The sequence below is a fragment of the Bidens hawaiensis genome, unplaced genomic scaffold (genome assembly GCF_021521415.1).
Source record: "Bidens hawaiensis isolate Kalapana, Puna unplaced genomic scaffold, B.hawaiensis_p1.1 tig00044713_1, whole genome shotgun sequence".
Lineage (NCBI taxonomy): Eukaryota > Viridiplantae > Streptophyta > Magnoliopsida > Asterales > Asteraceae > Bidens > Bidens hawaiensis.
The window spans coordinates 25309-36552 of NW_027497940.1; the positions used below are offsets into that span (position 1 = coordinate 25309).

The 11244-nt window shown below is 33.3% G+C and overlaps 1 pseudogene; it reads left to right on the plus strand.

The window, feature by feature from the left end:
- The first annotated feature begins 6817 nt into the window (after positions 1 to 6817).
- On the plus strand, positions 6818 to 10954 carry LOC143595135 (putative polygalacturonase At3g15720; annotated as a pseudogene).
- Positions 10955 to 11244: the final 290 nt, after the last annotated feature.

Sequence of the window (11244 nt, forward strand, 5' to 3'; positions counted from 1 at the left end):
TTTTATTTTAATTTCGGGACGAAATTTCTAAAAGTTGTGAATCCTATAACATTCGTTAATTTTCAAACCCGAAAACCCGGACCCATTTTAAATTTTCGGTTTTGTTCTACTTAAATTTATATATTTTTATAATATTATTAATTAATCTCAATTTTCGTTTCATGTATTGTATGTGATCATTTCTATGCGAATATACTTTTTACCACCCTTGTAGTATTGCATACTCATTTAAAACATTCATAATCAAGATGATTTATTCATGAACTTTTCCCATGCAAATCATTATAATAAATCTTGGATTATTATTATTACCATCTTTTTCATATCATGTTTTTTTAAATAACTAATAAAAATAAAGCAATGGATGTTTTAATTAAATAAAATTTATTAAAAGGGTTAAACACTTTGAAAACCTTTTAAACCATTTTAATTTTTGTTTTTAATTATATTAAATATGATTAATTTTCATAAATTCCATAAGACACAACAACTCCATATTTTCACTATAAAAGGAGGACAAATCCTTCATTATTTTCACACCTCAATCCACTATTTTCTTAAGATTGAAAGCACTAACAAGTAAGTTTTATGATTCCATGCATTTTATAGTTTTTTTGTTTTGATTTAATGTTGAATGTTCATAATTTGTTCTTCATGATCATGTTACTTTTATCATAAAAATATTATATTTTGGTTTTAAGAATCATTATGATCATGGATATCCAAGATAAAAACTTTGATTTTTCTAAATCTTAGATCAAACCTAGTTATTTTGCAAGAACAAACATGAATATATATTTATGTAAATCTTATGATTTGTTGATCATCATAAACTTATAAACTTTTTTTCTAATAAGATGATTTATAGAAATTTCCTTTATTTAAAATATTTTACAATAGATATAACATATTTCATATCTTTAAATTAATAATTGAGTTAGTTAATTATTGTTTATCTTATTTCAACATAAATTAATATTTATAATTTCTTTAAAAGAATTCATGCTAAACATTTAAGTTAATTAATTAGTAAATTATAATTAGTAAATTAATTAATTATGTTACTAGAATAAAATAAAAAATTTAATCATTAATTGTTATTAATATTGATATTTAATCTTATATTAACAAGTTATAATTATTTATCTACAAATCATCTTCAACTAATAAACATCAAATTATTTATATAAACTTTATTCATTTTGTTAAACTCATTAAAAATCCTCAAGTCCCCATTTTCCATAAGTTAATGAAATAGATATTTCAATAATGCATAATTTCTAAAACCAATATTATTTAACTTTAATAATCTCGATAGTTAGTCTTTAAATTTTGTATTTCCTTTTCAATTATAGTTTGCGAGGTTCGATCGTTTCAATTTTTAAACGCGCTTTTGGTTATTATTTCAAGTTGTCTTCAATCTCAAAGGTGAGTTTCTCACACCCCCTTTTTTATTCTTTTACTACTTTTGGGGGTAGCATATATATCCTATCAACATTACAATTTCGTTATTCATTATTTACAAACTACAATTCGTTACATGGACTTGTGTGTTTATTTGCTTACTTGCTCAAAGATTACGTGCTCATGGTTTCCTCATTAAGTATGATCATACGCCCCCCTATGCACTCAGGACCTCAATGTTATGAGTGGAATAGGGACCCCAATCCGAGTACGTTGGTTATTACCAACGGAAAAGAAACTTACTTGCGCTATTATCCGAGTACGTTGGTGCACAATCCCAACTGGAAAGGACCTTATTTGCTCATTTATGCTTGTTCATGGAATTGTAGATTTTTATGTATTTTTATCAAAACTTGTGTGAACTCACCAACTATTCATTTAGTTGACATTTATATATATATATATATATATATATATATATACACACACACACAGGTACCTAACTTAGAGAACGCTGAAATGACGAAGACATTAGTACTTAGGATATTCAACTTAAATGGACGAATTGCTTAAATGTGTATTTATTTGTATTTCTCTTACTTCCAAAATTGTGTACTTGTTTAAATAAATTAATAATAATATTGTCACTTAATAGTGTTACATGTGTTTTCAGCAATCTATACGTCACACTCGGGCGTATTCCGCTTTAGCCGGGGTGTTACAATTATGTTTTTCTATTTTGCTTAAATTTTGTTTTCATCTCGAAACTACTCTCCTCGAAACAAGTGTTAAAAAATGGGCTATTTTTGTTTTGGTTAAAACCTTTTGGGCTTTGAGTTTGTCTACTTGTTATCTTATAATCTATTATTGGGCTATGCTGCGGGTTGGGTTCGTCTGGTTGGGCCTATATGGGTTCTCGGCTCACTAGGTTTGGGATATAAATGGTTTTGAATCTCAATTATTGTCATTATCATATAAACCATTCTCTCTCTAAATATATTATCTGGCCAAAAACCCTAACCCTTGCTATTCTAATCAAATTCAATCTTGTCTTAGTGTTCTTTGATTTATCAACAGGTAATGAACACACTTAGTGAATCGTATGATTTTAAGGAGTTTTAATCGATTTGATACATGTGTTAGCTTGAATGAGATGTAACAAAGATGATTGCTTGGGTCCTTGCTTGATGATTCATATAATGAACCCACATCATATTGGACATGGGTTATGGTTAAAGTCATTGTCGGGTCCTTAGAAAATTTTCTTGCAGGTTTATTGGTCATGGGGTTCTCGGCTTTGTTGAAGAAGATGACACGTTTTACGAGGCTGCATTCAAAGGGTTTTTCTTTCCTGTTGGCTTGACCGAAAACTCTTGGTCAAACTAAGAGTCTCGGTTGACTCTGTTGACCGAGATCTCTAATTGGTGACCGAGAACCAGTGTTCTCGGTGGGACTGGACAGAAAACATATTTCCTTTGACCAAAAACTCCTATCCTTGACAAAAATCCACCTGTGTGGACAGAAAACAACTTGTAGGACCGAAATCCATTAAAAAAACATTATTATGTTTCATTTATGGTCCTTCTAATTTGTTTATGTCACAATTGGTCCTAAATGTTTGAAAAATTAACAATTATGCTTTTAATCTTATGATTGTTGTTCAAGTTATGTAAACATTTGCTAAATTGACCCGTTTGTTGCAATAATGGCTGATCAGGCATCACTAAAGTTCATTGATACTCACAATATTGCTGGACACTTTTTTTATCCTCCTTTGGCACACAAGGAGTTCAAGTCCATGATCGTAGGTCTCAACACTTGCATGATTTCTCACGTTTTACGAGAAAATCCTATCATATGCAAGAAAATGATCACAAATTTCTGGAATCATGCTTCTATCAACCAAAGGGGAACAGGTTGAGATGTTACAATAGACTCCAAAGTTCAGAAGAAGTCGGTCGTCATCTCGGAGGCCATTGTAAGTGAGGTACTGTTATTTGGTGATCAACCTGATTACCCAACGGAATACTCAACCTTGGAGTGTTAACAAGAATGAGTTACGAGGGATCTTATCCTCCTGCAATCAAGAAGCTCTTTCATCCGTACTGGAAGTTTTTGATCCACACATTTTTCACTTGCGTATTGGGACCTAAAGAAGGGTCTGATGAGATTAGTCACACTCAAATGTCTGTGGTAGTTGCTTTGATCATGGACTGAAACTACAATTACTCCAAATTCGTGTTCGATGAAATGATAAGTAACTTGAAGGGGAAGAAAAAGGAGTTGTTTCTTATGTATCCCAGGTTTCTGCAGATGATCTTTGATTCCCATTATCCTGATCTTATAAAGTCTGTTAAGACGCTGGATATGAAGTCAATGGGACCCAACTCCTTTGGGATGATGAAACAATCAAGGAAAGGGGCAAAAATTGTTTACCAAGGTCTTCACGATCTGGTAAAATTCGGTAAATTTGTTGAAACTGAGACTGTACTAGTCAGTCCTCAGGTTGCTAAAGAGCGGGTGGCACCAGTTCAGGGGCGTGCTGTTGCCTTTGAGGTTATTTCAGATGATGAAGAAACTGAACAACGTGAAACAGAAAATGCTCTGTCTGCTGAGAAATTAAGGGATTTTGGGAGCTTCAAAGAACTGCTACAGTCAACTGCCTTGAAGCCTCATCAAGCAGTCACTGTGAATGAAGATGATGATACCTCCGAGGAACCAACCGCCGATCTTGTTCCACGTACACGAAGGAAGAAAGATCCGAGACCTGGCGTGCTGGTTACTGAAGCTACAACAACAACAACAACATGAGTCGGAAATTCCTGTGACTCATGTTGACACACTTCTGAGCCTCAAACTCAAGAACAAATTTTTAATGATATTGATCTTGAGTTTGATTTTGAGGCCGATATCCCACATACTGATGCACCATGTGGACCATTTGACCCAATTAATCAGGGTCAGTCAAGCTCTAGTGCCTCCGAGAAGATTGCTCATATTCTCTCCATGCAAGACACTTATTTGCAGAATAAAGTAAAGGGGGTTGTACTTGAAGATGCTCCTGTAGACGTACAAGCTTTGCAATGTCGAGTTTTTGAACTCAATTCGGTTGTTAAGGGCGTACGTATTCAAGTGAAGCTAGCAACTCTGACAAAGATTCTAAGATCAAAGAGCTTCAGTTCAACATGGGAGGCTTAACTGTTATGTACCTAGACCTCCAAAAGAAACTTATTCAACAACTACTGCTGATCAGGGTGGGAGCTCTGGTGCACAAACTTCTGCACATACTGACGCTGCCGAGTCACTGGAGCACTATCTTTCAATTCCACCCAAGACTGCTAAACAATCGGATCGAATTCAGAAAAAACTCTTCATTATGAAGAATTCTAGACAGAATGTTGAATCGTCCGATCATTCAGACAAGTTTATTGTCACTTTTCAAAAGGGATTCTCAGGTAAATATGGTGATCGTTCTGGAGTCATGTCATGGGGTTTGATGCTGAAAAGAACATGTGGTGGATTAAACGAAGGTCTCAGAATACTGAGTACTATAAGAAGATGAAAGACTTCGGATCTTGGACGAAGGTAGATCTCAGCGACCTGATCAACGCTCCGTTCCACAACCCAACTCATGATAAGAGAGCCACTGATTTCTGGAATTTTCTGCGACGACAAGTCGATAATGTGTTCCCAAACATGAAGACTGCTGATTCATTTCTGAATAAGGCTAAGGGGGTTACGGATCCAAGGACAGGAAAGACCATGTGAACATTATGTGGCCTGCAACAAGTAAGGCTACTCATATTCCTGTGCCTAACGCCATTCTGGATGGTACCCTGGATAATATGAGGTTCTGGATGTTTGATAACGAAACTGCTACCGTTGTCATAAGTTTACAGAAAGGTAAAGGGCGGTATAGGTTTGTTGATCTGAGAGATTTGCTCAAGTTTGGAGAAAGAGACATCAAGACCCTCAGCACATTTCAAATCATTGCTGATCCAATTTTTGAATCGGCTGCAAAGGAATATACCAGTATGGCGGCTTCTATTATCTGAATAGGCTTCTGGGCAAGCAGTTTAAAGGATGTAGATATCAATATCTTGGAACACGATTAAAGGATGAAGCTACAAATCAAGGGGGAGATTGTTGGGTCTATTTTGGTAGTTTGTACTTGTCTTATATTATTTTATATCGAGTTTAAGTGTTTGGACATGTAAACTGAGATCACATTGTGATTTCGGTGGGCTTGGGCTCTATTGGGCATGGTTGTTGCTATCCTATATATAAACAATGTGTATAGGGTTTGGGGTCGACGTTCATATTGTTAGTGGGTTGAACGAATTTGTGTAACCTAGTGCTTAAGCACCCGAAGTTAATACAACGTGTGTTTTGAAGCAAGATCCCGTGTTCTTTGCGTATTGTTATTAATTGTCTTGAATCACCCTACGTTATATTCCGCAATAACGTTGGTTCATTGATATCATATTGCATAGATCCGGTTTCGGGACTTACAACTATCCGAGATCATGTTGTTTTGTTTATGGTTGATTTAAGGAAGAATGAGTTTGAATAGTATAAATTATAGGCAAGACAATTCTTGAACTAAACTGCTCAATGAAATTGAAGTTGGAATTTCTCATGTCACTATTAGAGTAGTGTGTGCGAAAATCCTATAAAATAGGGTTATAACATCTCATTAAATTAAAAATTATCTCACCAGATATTTGATGTGAAAATCCTATAAAATAAGGATATATTAAAAATTAGTATTTGATTTCTTTAAAAAAAGATATATATTATTTTTAAGTAAAAAACAATTTTATATTAAAAAAATAAGCGGGTCATGGGTCTCACCAAACACAAATAGTCTTTAAACTGGGTTATAACATCTCATTTATTTGTGAAACTCTTTCATCATCAAATACTAAGTATATTGTTAACTTTTGTACAATAAATAAAATTAAAATCCAAAAAAATATATAAATATTATAAACGGACAATGTAAAACAACCCCCGTAATACGAGGATAAAAGCTGTAAAAACTATAAAATAGTACATATGAACTTGATCCCCCACTTGTGGCCTAGTGGTAGAAAGACTTGGGTTCTCCGGATGAGACTCAAGTTCGATTATCATTTGTGTCACGTTTGGTGAATATTGGCAATGAATGATTTGAGTTTGGCCCTGCAAGGTTGTTAGTTTGATTCCTGAGCCTACTCGGGTTTTCATCCCACCGTTTGTTACGCGGGAGAGTTCTGCTCTTGTGGCGGCACAATGATTGTCAAGTGTCAGCTGGCGGTATGGTTTTCCAGAGGAACGCCCAAGCCAAACTTTAAAGCCAGCATGAGCCCAATTAAAACACACATAGTCTGATCAGAGTGAATTCAAGACTTGGTCCTAAATTCACTTGAGAATGTCTACAGCAGATGAAAAGAATATACCTTCATCTATCTCTGGTAAAGGTGAGGCCCAGCTGAATGTTACCAAAGGTTATTGGGTTACTGGGAGTTTTAATGTCACGAGTGAGTTTACTTTGTTTCTTGAGCAAGAGGCTGTTAATATGGGATAAGAGGTAATTTTTATTACTTTTTTAATGTTGAATTGTAGAAAGTCAACGTTTGACTTTTTGGGTCATAAGCCTTTTAGTAATCGTTAGTCGGCCGGCCGGTGGGACTGATTACTAATCGGGATTAAGCGACGCCTAGTCGGGATTTTTACAACCACATCATACTTGAATGTTTATACAATAGATTGATTAGGATAAAAGCTATTTTAGATGTTAAGATGTTTAATCGCTTGATGTTTGTAGGTTTAAAGTTTGGTTGATTTAAAAATACTTGCTTTATCAAATTTTCTTTGATTTCAAATTTTCAATTGTAATGTTGAGTTTTACTTTCTGAGTCAAAGTTCTTGATATATTACATATAAAAATACTTTCTTTATCAAGTTTAAAATCAATATGTGTTTTTAACAGTGTTTTTTAATCAAAAAGGTTAAAAAGGGTACCTTTTTGTATCTAATTTTGGCTGAGTAATTGAATTTTGCTTAGTATGTAGTTGCAAAATAAACGAACTAGCTAGGAATGTGAAAGACTAATAATTTTAAGAGTTTGAAGAAATGCTAAAATTACTTTTTCTCCTCACTTTTATTCTGAAAAGTTGTGCAGGTATTTGTTTTTACAAAAAGGAATTTGCTCTAGTTTGAAAAACAACAGTTAATTTATATAAACTTGTTACATATTCTATCACTGCATAATTATGTTTTTGACATTTGACCAAAGCCAGGCAACTACCGAAACTGAAACTTTGAATTTGTCGTTAAATTTTTAGGATCCAAAAGAATGGCCTATAATCGAGCAGTTACCTTCATACGGAAGAGGAAGAGAAAGATTAGGAGGGAGGCATATAAGCCTAATTCATGGTGATGGTCTCACAAATGTTGTCATTACAGATTTACAGGTACACCATAATTTTTTTACTTGTATTAATATTATTTTTTTTGTTAAAAAACATGGTATCATGTTACTATTCTTGTCATTGCCACTAAAAAGTTGTCATTATCATTTGTTTGTCTCTTTAATTATTCAAAATACTAATGTCTGATTATTAGGTATGCATTTGTTTTACTTTTCCCAATTTTCAATTGTAATTTTGTGTAACAAGTGTTTGTTCATTCGGGCAACGATTTTGTTAAGGGGTATTGATATGTGATAGGAAGTATAGGGATTTCTTATGTAATAGTTAGAAGTATAGGGGTGTGTTCTGACAAGTGATAAACTAAGTCTGTTATATATGACCGTTTGAGCTAGCCAAACTTGTTAAGCTTGATTTTGGGATATTTTTTCTCTCTCTAGATTCTCTTTCTGAAATTAAGCCCTATCATAATTTCTTTTGTTTGACCGGAACTTTATGCTATAAAATCATTGGGGGTTACGTAGGTTACAATATGAGATGTTTATACAGTTACTAATTATCAATTAATCCCCGTTTAGAAAAATGTAATTATTGTCAACTAAGAGGCTAGTTAGTCAAAGAAAAAAAAACTTATATAGATTCAACCACGGTGTCTAGTTTTATTCATTCTCACTCAAAAGATCTAATAATATATTCTCAAAATATAGAGGGAGGGTACTAAAGACGGTTCACTATGGCTTCCAAAGGATTAATGGTAGCATAACTAAACATATATACATAGTTTTTTTGAGCTCAAAAGTTGTTATATATGGTGTTATCGTGGCGTGGAAGTTGTGTCTAAAATTCACCGTTTGGTTTGAAATGGCGGAACCTAAAAATATTATTTACAATACTCATTTTGTTTACAATACTCATTTTCTCAAAATATAGAGGGAGGGTTTCTTGGTGGTAGGCTTTTGTTACATTTTGTTTAGCCCGGAAACCACACATGCAGCCACTGTTGATGTAACATCTTATGGAGCAAAAGGCGACGGGAGTACAGACGACTCACAGGTAAACCATGGTTCCATGCAAAAGAACCGCAAACTGGTTAGCTGCATGTATTCTAATAATTAATGTCCATCTTTGTAGGCTTTCCTTCGAGCATGGGATCAGTTATGTGAAGATCCGAACGACCCAACACTAATCATACCGTCGGACATGACATTTTTATTAAGCCCAGTGGCATTCAATGGTTCATTATGCAAATCCGAAAATACAAATATCAAGGTAAAATCAGGCTCCAGATAATTATAATTAAGATGTTATTCTAAAAGGTTCTAGATAATATGCATCTGATCTACTGTTCTTTTTTTTAATTGCTGGTAGCTTTTGGGCAATATCACTGCACCAAATACACTCAATGGATGAAAAGACTGTGTCGAGAGACGGTTTTGGATATATTTCACATCTGTGCGAGGGCTCACCATTGATGGACCTGGTCAGTTTGATGGACAGGGCGCGGTCTGGTGGAAACAAACGGTTAAGTCTTTAGTTGATCTTGGTTCCAATATTTAGTAACATGTATAAAACGATTTCGACTCATGGTTTCATTCTTTCAGGAGACAACTGAAACTTGTGATCGCCCAACAGTAAGATATATGCCATTTCAATTTAAGATATTAAATTTTGTGCATATTATTAAATAGATAATATTTATTTTTATAATTGTAACTCACACACTGTATAAAATTATACCTGTTTTAACAGTCAAGGGACTTGACAACATGCACCCTTGTGACAAAGAGTTAATCCTAACAACTAGATAAAATTAAATGACAACTTTAAATCTTTTAAGTTTATCTATGTTAACCAACTTTATTATTATTATTATTATTATTATTATTATTATTATTATTATTATTATTATTATTATTATTATTATTTAGTTTATTATTATTATTATTATTTAGTTTATTATTCATATTCAACTATGTTTGTTTGTTAAATATCTTTGATAGTTATTGAGATATTGTTACATATTATTATCATTAATTTAATTAGTTAACTTTATCGTTTTTTTTTTCAATACTGTAATATCATTTTAGGCGTTACATTTTAATTTCTGCCCGGGTCTTCGGCTGAAAGGAACAACACATATCAACAGCCCATGTCTCCATATTAGTATTATGAATAGCCAAGATGTAGATATCGGAAATCTTCAAATTAATGCACCTGAAGACAGCCCTGATACTGATGGGATAGACATAAGTGCTTCCTCACATATTAATATTCATGACTCTAATATTCAAACTGGTACAAAATATATACTTCTTAGTAGTTACTTACTATCATCTTTATTATTTGATGTAATGTTTAATCATTCCGATACACTTAAATAGGTGACGACTGTGTGGCAATTAACGGAGGCATCATTGATATTAATGTAACAAATGTGTTTTGTGGACCTGGTCATGGCATAAGGTACCACAACCTTCACAGAAATTGGTCATCAAATTTACACAAATTAATCACATTCCGTATATGTGTATACATGTTTTTGCAGCATCGGAAGCCTCGGGGAAAATGAGGGCCATGACACGGTTGAACAAGTACGAGTACAATACTGTAATATTACAGGAACCAAAAATGGATTACGCATCAAGACAGTACCAGTAATATCATAGCATATAACTTGATACAACTTTTCTATTGTGTCTAAACAAAATATGATATAAACTTTTTCTTGATATATTGTAGAATGGAACCGGGTATGCTAAGGAGATCCTATTTCAAGACATTAATCTTGTTAACGTTGAAAATCCGATCCTAATTGATCAATATTACTGCACTAATCATGCTTGCCCGGTAAGTCAAGCATTTTATTACATCAAACTAATATATATTCTTAGTCCATATTTAACATTTTTTTTTAATTGGATTAGGAGTCAAGGGAAACAGTACAAGTGAGTGACGTGACATATATGAATATATATGGATCATCCGCATCCAATCCCGCCATTACTTTCAATTGCAGCGAGATACATAAGTGTGAAAATATTGTGACAAACAACGTTCATATCACTGGTGGTGATGCTTACTGCATAAATGCTCAAGGAACATTTGGTGATACCACTCCAAGTATTAGTTGTGATTAGATTCATTTAGCCCGCCACATTAGGAATATTATCAATTATATGTTGGTGATTCTAGATTATATAGAAATAGTTTGATGATTGCAGCTTCATAAGATCGAAATAACTAATATATATAGAAATTTTGGACGATGGAAATGAAAAAAGTTTATATATAGATATCTTCTCAAAGGTGAATATCAAGGCCTTTTGAAATCTCTACTCCAATATCTCAAGTAGGCCTTTGTTCAAAATTTAGAAAAATAATTTAACCAAGTAAAAAAAAGATGCATGACTTTGTATAACAAAAACAT